Source organism: Mesoplodon densirostris, chromosome 7, assembly GCF_025265405.1.
Source record: "Mesoplodon densirostris isolate mMesDen1 chromosome 7, mMesDen1 primary haplotype, whole genome shotgun sequence".
Lineage (NCBI taxonomy): Eukaryota > Metazoa > Chordata > Mammalia > Artiodactyla > Ziphiidae > Mesoplodon > Mesoplodon densirostris.
In genome coordinates this window covers 56,717,887-56,728,459 of record NC_082667.1, presented here as the reverse complement: position 1 = coordinate 56,728,459, position 10,573 = coordinate 56,717,887, and the positions used below count along the sequence as shown (strand labels likewise).

At 41.8% G+C, this 10,573-nt stretch overlaps 1 pseudogene; it reads left to right on the top strand.

Annotated features, from left to right (window-relative positions):
• The first annotated feature begins 8,241 nt into the window (after window positions 1-8,241).
• Window positions 8,242-8,639, top strand: LOC132494353 (prefoldin subunit 4-like; annotated as a pseudogene).
• The last annotated feature ends 1,934 nt before the right edge of the window (window positions 8,640-10,573 follow it).

Sequence of the window (10,573 nt, the reverse complement as noted above, 5' to 3'; positions counted from 1 at the left end):
CCATGCAGGTGCTGAAATGCTGGGAAACTTATGGCCCTCCAGTCAACCAGGGACCAATGGGAGCTGATAACAAAATAACCCAGCTCTCTCACCTCTTAATTTGGGATAACTCAGAGGCATTTTCCCCACACTAAGCTCCATTTACCCACAGTGGTAACTTGCTTGGTTATGTTGCCTTTATTTGCTGCTTTCCCCTCCCTGCCTCACTTCCCCACTCCTGTAATAGTGTTTCCAGGGATCCCCTCCTAAAGAATGACTTACACGCAACTCTTTGTCTCATGGTTCGCTGGGGGAACCCAAATTAAGACACTTCTCCCAACCACTATTCCTACTGATCTATTTACAGCTGGACCCACATGCCTGCCTTCCCTCTAGTCATAATGGAGAAAGTATTCCAGTTCCTTAGTAAGATCACACCTTCTCCCAGGGCTCTGGATGACATCCTCCTGCTTCTTAAGGATTTCCCTCCTTCAATTATCTCCTTTCTCTGCAGCACCATCTCTCTCTCTCTCCCTCTCTCCCTTTCCTAGATCATTCCAACCTACAAACATGCCTCAATAGGACGCCTCAGGCCACGGTCTTCTGATTCTGGCCAAAATGGAATAACAGGGACTAGATTTCTCTTCTGCCTGAAAAAACAACAACCAAACAAAATATATGAAACAATGGTTTTCAAGACGCTAGACAGCAAACACCAAAGGACAGTGATTCTTGAGAGGTGGGAACCAAACACAGGAGAGAGTTTCCAGACCCTAGAACAGGAGAACCCAGGAAGAGCTGGTGCTTGAGAAGAGAGAACTAAGAGTCCAGAGAGACTAAGGGAGATTGACTGTGCAGGACAAAGTACAGGGAAGGAGTGCATCACAGAGAAACTCCTGAGATCTGCAGAGGGACACCTCATGTGTTCAGCAGAATGCTGATGGTACGTGTATGAAGACACTATCAAAGGACTGGGGAAAGAACCACCTGGAAGGATTAGAGGAAATAGTAGCTGGCACCCATACAGGGCCAGGAATAGTGTTGGTTCCCACCAGCCAGACTGAAAAGCTACATATTTCACAAGGCTTCAGGTAGAGTGCTCAAAAGAGTTTTGCCTTAGTCGTGGGGAATAATAAGCCCTGGATGAATTGCTGTTCTCATCCTGCCTAACAAACCTTAAAAGAAATACCCCAAGAGGATCAAACTGTTTCAAACTAATTGAAGTGCACCGCAGAACAAAGTTCAAGAATATTTATAGAAATATAAAAATATCCAACACTCAACAAGGTAATATTCACAATTACTTGCATCGAATAAAAATGATCAGAAATGCAAATAAGCAGGAAAATACAACCTACAATAAGAAAAATCAAATAATCAAAACAGGCCCAGAATTACCACAAATGTAAAAACTAACAGAGGAGAGCGTTTTAAAATGTTTTTATAACTACATATATGTATTGAAATTTTAAATGGAGACATAGAAGATATAAAGAGCCAAGTGAAACTTTTAGAGATGAAAACTGTAATATCTGAGATATATGGTGAATGAGATAAGCAGCAGATTAGGCATTTCAGAAGAAAAATTAGGGTACTTAATGACAATAATAGAAATTATTCAAAGTGAAACACAGGGAGTAAGAAGAAAACTTTTAAAAATGAACAAGAGCATCAGTTAACTGTGAGACAACTTCAAGCAGTCTAATATGTGTGTAATTTGGTACCCTGGGGAAACAAAAGGGAGTGGGGGACAGAAAAATACCTGAAAATAATGACCAACGTTCCCCCAAATTTGATGAAGCTTCCCATATATCCAGGAAGCTCAATGAACTGCAAGTACAAGAAACGTGGAAGACTGTACCTAGACACTTCACAGTCAACTGCTCAAAATCAATGATGAAGAGAAAACCTTAGCACCAGCACGAGGAAAAAGACATACTGCAACACGAAGGAACAAAAATAAGGATAATAACAGGTTTCTCTTCAGAAACAAGAAGAGAGTGAGACAATATTTTAAAGTACTGAAGGAACTGTCAACCTAAAATTCTGTACCCACTGAAAATGTCTCAAAAATGAAGGTGATGATTTTTGACAACCCACTATGGTTATGTGGGATGTTGTCCTTAAGGGAAGCTTGGTGAGCATACATGGGAACAAAGAGATAGATCTAATGGCAAGATGATAGATTTCACCCTAACCATATAAATAATCACATTAAATGTAAATTATATACCTTCAACTAAAAGGTATAAAGCATTAGATTAAATATAAAACCAAGACTCAACGTCGTGCTTCCTCCAAGAAACTCACTTGAAAAATAAAGTCATAAGTAGGTTAAAAGTAAATAGACTGATGTGCAAACTGCTATATATAAAATAATACAAGATTATAGGATCGATTCTACAGAACAGGGAATATAGCCAATATTTTATAATAACTTTAAATGGAGTATAATCTATAAAAAATATTGAATCACTATGGAACTTAGTACCTGAAACCACCTTCTTTGTTTATTGACATATGTGTCTGCCTGCACTAGAATATAATGTAAATTTGTTGAGGAAAAGTTTTCTTGTCTTGTTCCCTGCTATATCCACAGTTCATAGAACAGTACCTGGCACATAGTTGGTAACTGCATAAGAGCTACCCAGGCCAAAGAGAATTGCCAGAAGTGTGCACTGGTGGTAGAAATAGTAGCACTAGGGAGCAAGGCATGAAGTGTAGCAGGAGTGGGTGAAGGTCATGCCTAAGTGATACCAACCTTGCCTCTACCGCTGGCAGGGCCTGAGGGGGTAGGTTGACTGCTCTCTGCAAGTTAGCAGGCTAAAGTGCTAGCACTAGAAAGAGGCTAATGCAGTAGGAATAGATGGTTCTATACTCTTCATTAATAATTTTTAAAATTAGAAATATATAATCTATACAGAAGAGTATATAACATTTTTATACAGTTTAAAGGATAATTATAAATCAAACATTCATGTAGAAGCCAACCAAGTTAAGAAATAGGACACTGCCAGCCACCCTCCAAGTCTGTGATTCTTCTTGTCACATTCCTTTTTTCTTCTCATGACAAAACCACTCTCCTGATTTTTATTATAGTCATGTCCTTGATTTTGTTTTTTGTTTTTTTTTTTTTGTTTTTTTTTAGAAGATGTTGGGGGTAGGAGTTTATTAATTTAATTTATTTATTTTTGCTGTGTTGCGTCTTCGTTTCTGTGCGAGGGCTTTCTCTAGTTGTGGCAAGCGGGGGCCACTCTTCATCGCGGTGCGCAGGCGCCTCTCACTATGGCGGCCTCTTGTTGCAGAGCACAGGCTCCAGATGCGCAGGCTCAGTAGTTGTGGCTCACGGGCCTAGTTGCTCCGTGGCATGTGGGATCTTCCCATACCAAGGCTCGAACCCGTGTCCCCTGCATTAGCAGGCAGATTCTCAACCACTGTGCCACCAGGGAAGCCCCCTTGATTTTGTTTTTTTTTAATAGTTTATCATCTACTTGTACATGACTAAATAATACATTTTTCAGTTTTTGAACTTTATATAAGTGAAGTTATACTGAATTTATCCTTCTATGATTTACTCCTTTCACTCGACATTATGTTTGTAAGTTATTTCTATGTTGATGGATGTGGCTGTTCATTGTTACTGTTGTATAGTATTCCATTGAATGCACATCCCACTATTTATTTTCCAGTCTAACAAAGGTGGATGGTTCTTAGTTTTTGCTATGCTAGAAATATTTTTGTATATGTACAAGTTTTTCCAAGCCTAGTATGTGTGTGTGTGTGTGTATATATATACATTTTTTTTCACTCCCACCAGCAGTGAATGAGAGTTCGGTTACTTCACATCTTCATCAGCATTTGGTATTGTCCAGTTTTTGGATTTTAGCCATTTTAATAATTGTGTAGTAGAATGTCATTGTTTTTTTTTTTTTTTGTGGTACGCGGGCCTCCTCACTGTTGTGGCTTCTCCCATTGTGGAGCACAGGCTCCGGACGCACAGGCTCAGCGGCCATGGCTTGTGGAATGTCATTGTTTTAATTTGTGTTTCTCTAATGACAAGTTATTTTGAGTGTAATCATATTTTTAATTTTCATTTTTCTGATTATTATTAAAGTTGAGTTTATTTTCATATATTTATTGAACATTTGAATTTTCTCTTTATGAAGTGCTTGTTCAAGTTTTTTTGCTCATTTTTCAATTTGATTCTTAGGTTTTTCTCATTATTTCCAAAACTTCTTTATATACCCTGGGTGTAATTTCTTTTCTGGTGTAATGCATTGCACATCTTTTTCCTTACTTTATGGCTTGCTTTTCACTCTTTATCATGCCTTTTGATGAACAGAAAAACCTCTGTATTTGAACTAGAGCATTTACTCTATTTATATTTGATTTAAATACAGATATATTGGATTTATATCTATCATTTACTTGTGCTTCTATTTATTCTATTTACTTTATTTCTTTTTCCCTCCTTTCTCACCTTCATTTGGATTGATTATTTGGTGCCATTCCATTTTCCCCTCTACTAGTCTGAAAGATATATGCTCTGAGCAACAGCCAGCTCTACTTACCACCAGTCCCTCCCATCAGGAAACTTGCACAAGCCTCTTAGATAGCCTCAACCACCAGAGGGCAGACAGCAGAAGCAAGAAGAACTACAGTCCTGCAGCCTGTGGAACAAAAACCACATTCAGAGAAAGATAGACAGGATGAAAAGGCAGAGGGCTATATACCAGATGAAGGAACAAGATAAAACCCCAGAAAAACAACTAAATGAAGTGGATATAGGCAACCTTTCAGAAAAAGAATTCAGAATAATGATAGTGAAGATGATCCGGGACCTTGGAAAAACAATGGAGGCAAAGATCGCGAAGATGCAAGAAATGTTTAACAAAGATCTAGAAGAATTAAAGAACAAACAAACAGAGATGAACAATACAATAAATGAAATGAAAACTACACTAGAAAGAATCAATAGCAGAATAACTGAGGCAGAAGAACGGATAAGTGACCTGGAAGACAGAATGGTGGAATTCACTGCTGCGGAACAGAATACAAAAAAAAGAATGAAAAGAAGTGAAGACAGCCTAAGAGACCTCTGGGACAACATTAAACGCAACAACATTCACATTATAGGGGTCCCAGAAGAAGAAGAGAGAGAGAAAGGACCCGAGATAATATTTGAAGATATTATAGTCGAAAACTTCCCTAACATGGGAAAGGAAATAGCCACCCCCAGGAAGTGCAGAGAGTCCCATATAGGATAAACCCAAGGAGAAACACGCCGAGACACATAGTAATCAAATTGGCAAAAATTAAAGACAAAGAAAAATTATTGAAAGCATCAAGGGAAAAATGACAAATAACATACAAGGGGACTCCCGTAAGGTTAACAGCTGATTTCTCAGCAGAAACTCTACAAGCCAGAAGGGAGTAACATGATATACTTAAAGTGATGAAAGGGAAGAACCTACAACCAAGATTACTCTACCTGGCAAGGATCTCATTCAGATTCGATGGAGAAATCAAAAGCTTTACAGAGAAGCAAAAGCTAAGAGAATTCAGCACCACCAAACTAGCTCTCCAACAAATGCTAAAGGAACTTCTCTAAGTGGGAAACACAAGAGAAGAAAAGGACCTACAAAAACAAACCCAAAACAATTAAGAAAATGGTAATAGGAACATACATATCGATAATTACCTTAAACGTGAATGGATTAAATGCTCCAACCAAAAGACACAGGCTCGCTGAATGGATACAAAAACAAGACCCATATATATGCTGTCTACAAGAGACCCACTTCAGACCTAGGGACACATTCAGACTGAAAGTGAGGGGATGGAAAAAGGTATTCCATGCAAATGGAAATCAAAAGAAAGCTGGAGTAGCAATTCTCATATCAGATAAAATAGACTTTAAAATAAAGAATGTTACAAGAGACAAGGAAGAACACTACATAATGATCAAGGGATCAAACCAAGAAGAAGATATAACAATTATAAATATATATGCACCCAACATAGGAGCACCTCAATACATAAGGCAACTGCTAACAGCTATAAAAGAGGAAATCGTCAGTAACACAATAATAGTGGGGGACTTTAACACCTCACTTACACCAATGGACAGATCATCCAAACAGAAAATAAATAAGGAAACACAAGCTTCAAATGACACAATAGATCAGATAGATTTAATTGATATTTATAGGACATTCCATCAAAAAACAGCAGATTACACTTTCTTCTCAAGTGCACACAGAACATTCTCCAGGATAGATCACATCTTGGGTCACAAATCAAGCCTCAGTAAATTTAAGAAAATTGAAATCATATCAAGATTTATGCTCTGTTTTTATCTTCTTAGTGGTTTCTTTAGACATTAAAAGAGCATCATGAATTTACCAAAATCCAACGTAGTTAATATCTTTACCCTCCTCTTTTTTTTTTTTTTTTGCAGTACACGGGCCTCTCACTGTTGCGGCCTCTCCCATTGCGGAGCACAGGCTCCGGACGTGCAGGCCCAGCGGTCATGGCCCACGGGCCCAGCCACTCGGCGGTACGTGGGATCTTCTCAGACCGGGGCATAAACCCGTGTCCCCTGCGTCGGCAGGCGGACTCTCAACCACTGCGCCACCAGGGAAGCCCTACCCTCTTCTTGAACAATAAAAGGACCCTCGCTCTTGCTCTCACTCTCTCTCCCCTTTCTGGGGCTCCAATTACACTTACGTTAGACTGTTGGATATTATCTCACAGCTCTTGAGTTCTCTGTTTTGCTTGTTTGTTTTTTGTCACTCTTGTTTGCTTTTTGTTTTAGTTTAGGTAATTTCTATTGGTCTATCTTCACTGAATCACCCCTCAGCCATTTTCAGTCTACTGATGAGCCACTGAAGGAATTTGTCATCTCTGATACTGTGATTTTTATTTCTAGGATTTCCACTAGGCTCAATCTGAGTTTCCATCTCTTTGCTGAAATTCTTCCATCTGTTCTTTTGTGTTGTCCACCTTTTCCACTAGATTCTACAATATATTACTTTTAGGTATTTTAAAGTCCTCCTCTGATAGTCCCAACATCTGGATCAGTGAGTGGGGAGATGTTCTCTTTGTCATGTTCCTGGCTGAGTCTTAGGCTGGACCTGTGTGCCTGGGCCTCAGAGGTGGGGCTTTCTCAGCATTCCTGCCCCTCCTCCCCATAGAAGCCAATCTCTGCCTTATATTTGTGGTGAGTCTTGCACTGGATAGGATTTCCTGCCCTCCTCCAGCAGGAGGGGACCTCTAGCAGTGGTATTAGTTCAGGCTTCTGGGCCTGGGACAGTTTTCTGCCCTCTATCAGGGTAGAGGGAGTTTTCTTTTATCCTTCTCTCATCAGCAGTGGGATCTTGCCTGTGCCCCTGGGGACAAAAATGTTCACTACCTTTGCCCAAGTAGCTTAAGGGTTTTGTTCCAGATGAGAGAAGGGTCTTGGCAGGGGGACAGTACTGTGTACCTTTCCTCTACTACCTCTCCTGAACATCCTCACTCCCAAAGCTGCCTTTTTATAATCTTATCTGTAGTTTATCTGGCTTTTTCTTGTGAGGATGGGGGCACCACTCCTTCCAGCTTTCTACGTCTTGGGCAGTAGTGAAACCTCCCTCCTGTATTCTTAAGAAAGTAAATAGGTTTAACTTCTTTTGCCAAGTCCCTCCCCCTCCCTGCTGCCCTCTGATCTGGTTCCTCTCTGCTTTCCCTCCAACTCTGTTCTCCATTCCCAAAGTAAAAGATTCTACCTGGCATTGCAAGACCCTCCTTACAGGCGAGGATGGGCAGAAACTGAAGGGAAAATGTAGTCTATTTAGTGGGCAGGGGTTAGGACAAGCTCTTGAATACTCATATGTTAATCATTTTTGTCCTGTCACAACTTCAAATAATAGTAGTAATTGGAATGGGACAGGGGGTCACTACACAGGATCCCATCCTGCCAAAGGGAATCCTATGAGGGATCCTGCAGTTTTCCCCTTTATTTTCCCTATTGCTGGACAAGAGGCCAAGTTAATCCACATAATAAAGTACTGGAGGTGAGGTGAGGGAAATGAGAAAGAGCTGAATAGTTTGGGGTTGGAGAAGTTTTCAGGGCCTTTGAGGTGAGAGCAGCCAAACTAAACAGAGGATAGAAGTGGACAGGAGAAGAAAATGGATTCTGAGAGCATTGCATGGAGTGTTTTTAGATTCATTTTTCTTTTCAACAGAATCCAGTAAAGAGTGGATTATTCTACCAAGGTGGCGGCCACTATGAAGAAGGTGGCTGCAGAAGATGTCAGTGTTACTTTTGAAGACAAACAAAAGACACATTTGCACAGAATACAAGTAGAATCCCAGAAGTGAAGGAAGAAATAGAAGTAAAAAAGAAATAACTTCAAAATCTGGAAGATGCTTGGGGGGATATCATGCTTGCAGGTGATGACTGCTTAATGATATCAAAATGATTTAAAATTGGCGATGTTTTCGTTAGCGATTCTCAACAATGAGCACAAGAAGTGTTAGAAGAAGCAAAGAAAAATTTACCAGAAGAAACTGATGCCTTAGCATCCAGACTGCAATCAATTCAGTGAGTGTTAGATTCGGAAGTTCAGTTATGTGCAAAATTTGGGAGCAACATAAACCTTGAAGCTGATGAAAGTTGAACATCTTATAAGACCTTAAAAATTTGTTTAATAAACTTGAATAATTCTTTTGTTATCATAAAATATTGACTATATTCCCTGAGTTGTACAATATATCCTTGTAGCTTATTTTATTTTATTTTATTTTTATTTTTATTCCTTGTAGCTTATTTTACACATAATAGTTTAAACCTCTTAATCCCCTCCCCTCTTCCCTCTCCCCGCTGGTAACCACTAGTTTGTCCTCTATATTAAACCTGAATAATGTTTAGAATGACTTTTTTTTAAAAAAAGGATAAATTATTCTATTGGCTTTATCTGTTTAGGTGCACTTAATGCAATTCCAGTCTGAGAGTGAACTCTTGAGTGTCTCTGGCTTCAGAAGGGCTCCACTGCAGGCTTGCTGTGGATGTACCAGGCTGTGTTAAGGACTTTAAGGATGAAGAAACAGAGGGTCAGAGGTGGTGGGAGCCTCACCCCTAGTCACACAGCTAAGAAATGTCAGAGCTTGTACACAAATCCAGCTAGGTCTGGCTTTCTAGCCTGAGGTCTTTCAGTCTTGCGGCTCAGATGGCTCTCCTTTGATCAGCCACTGACCCCTAGCCTCATTCCTGCCCCCTCACACTTCCTGCCTCTGCACTCCCCCACCCCTGCCACTCCGTCTGTCCTCCGTAGGGCCGGGTGTTGCCTCAGGGCCCGGCTGAGCCTGCACCCTATCCAGCTCCTGCCATATCAGCCTCTAGAGACATCTCCCCCTGCCCCCATCAGTGAGAAGGAGAGAAAGTTCTTTGCTTCCTGACACTCCCCAGACAGCTGGGCCCCAGGGCTTGCAGCCAAGTGGAACCCCTCCGGGTGCCCCCAGCCTGGGCTCCGGGTGCGCTCCCTGTCACAGCCCAGGAATGTGGGCATCCAAGCATCAGCAGCAGACACGCTGGCTGTCAGCCGAGCCAGGGCTCCTGATAACTGACAGGAGCTGAAAGAACCATTAGAGAGGAAGGCTGGCTCGAGGGGCATGTTTCAGGGTCACCTGGGCTAGGCAGAACGGTGCAAGGCAGTCAGGACTGGCAGCCTCGGAGGAGCCACTACCTACTGGCCCTCGGTTTCCCCATCTGTAGAACAGGGATGGTATTTCTTGCCCTGCCTGCCTCACCAGGCAGCTGTGAGAAAATGAATATGGTTGTTTGTACTACCTGGTTGAATTGCCTACTCCAGCCCATCTCAGAGAACCACAGGGGAAACTGAGGCCCCAAGAGCACAGATTACACCTTGATCTGTTAACAGAGCCGGGATCAGACTCCAGGTCCCTGTCTTCACAACCAGGGCTCTTCTACCCCAGTTTCAGTCTTTTCTGTCCTGAACACACTCAGGTAGGAAGGACAGCTTCCGGCATGGGAGGCCAGGATGAGGCAGAACTAGTCCAAGGACCTGGGATGAGGCCAGGAGTGCTGGGCTCTAGGCTTAGGCGGTCACTAACTTGCTGTGGGAAACTGGGAGAGGATGTCTCCTCTCAAGGCCATTCTTTTTTTTAAAAATAAATTTATTTATTTATTTAGTTAGTTAGTTAGTTAGTTGGTTAGTTAGTTTTGGCTGCATTGGGTCTTTGTTTCTGTGCTCGGGCTTTCTCTAGTTTCGGTGAGCGGGGGCTACTTTTTGTTGCTGTCTGCGGGCTTCTCATTGCAGTGGTTTCTCTTGTTGCGGAGCACGGGCTCTAGGCGCGCGAGCTTCAGTAGTTGTGGCATGTGGGTTCAGTAGTTGTGGCTCGCGGGCTCTAGGGCGCAGGCTCAGTAGTTGTGGCGCATGGGCTTAGTTGCTCCTCATGTGGGATCTTCCCGGAACAGGGCTCGAACCCGTGTCCCCTGCACTGGCAGGCGGATTCTTAACCACTGCGCCACCAGGGAAGTCCCAAGGCCATTCTTTAGTGTAAAATGTGGTCATCACCAAGAACAGTGCTTCTT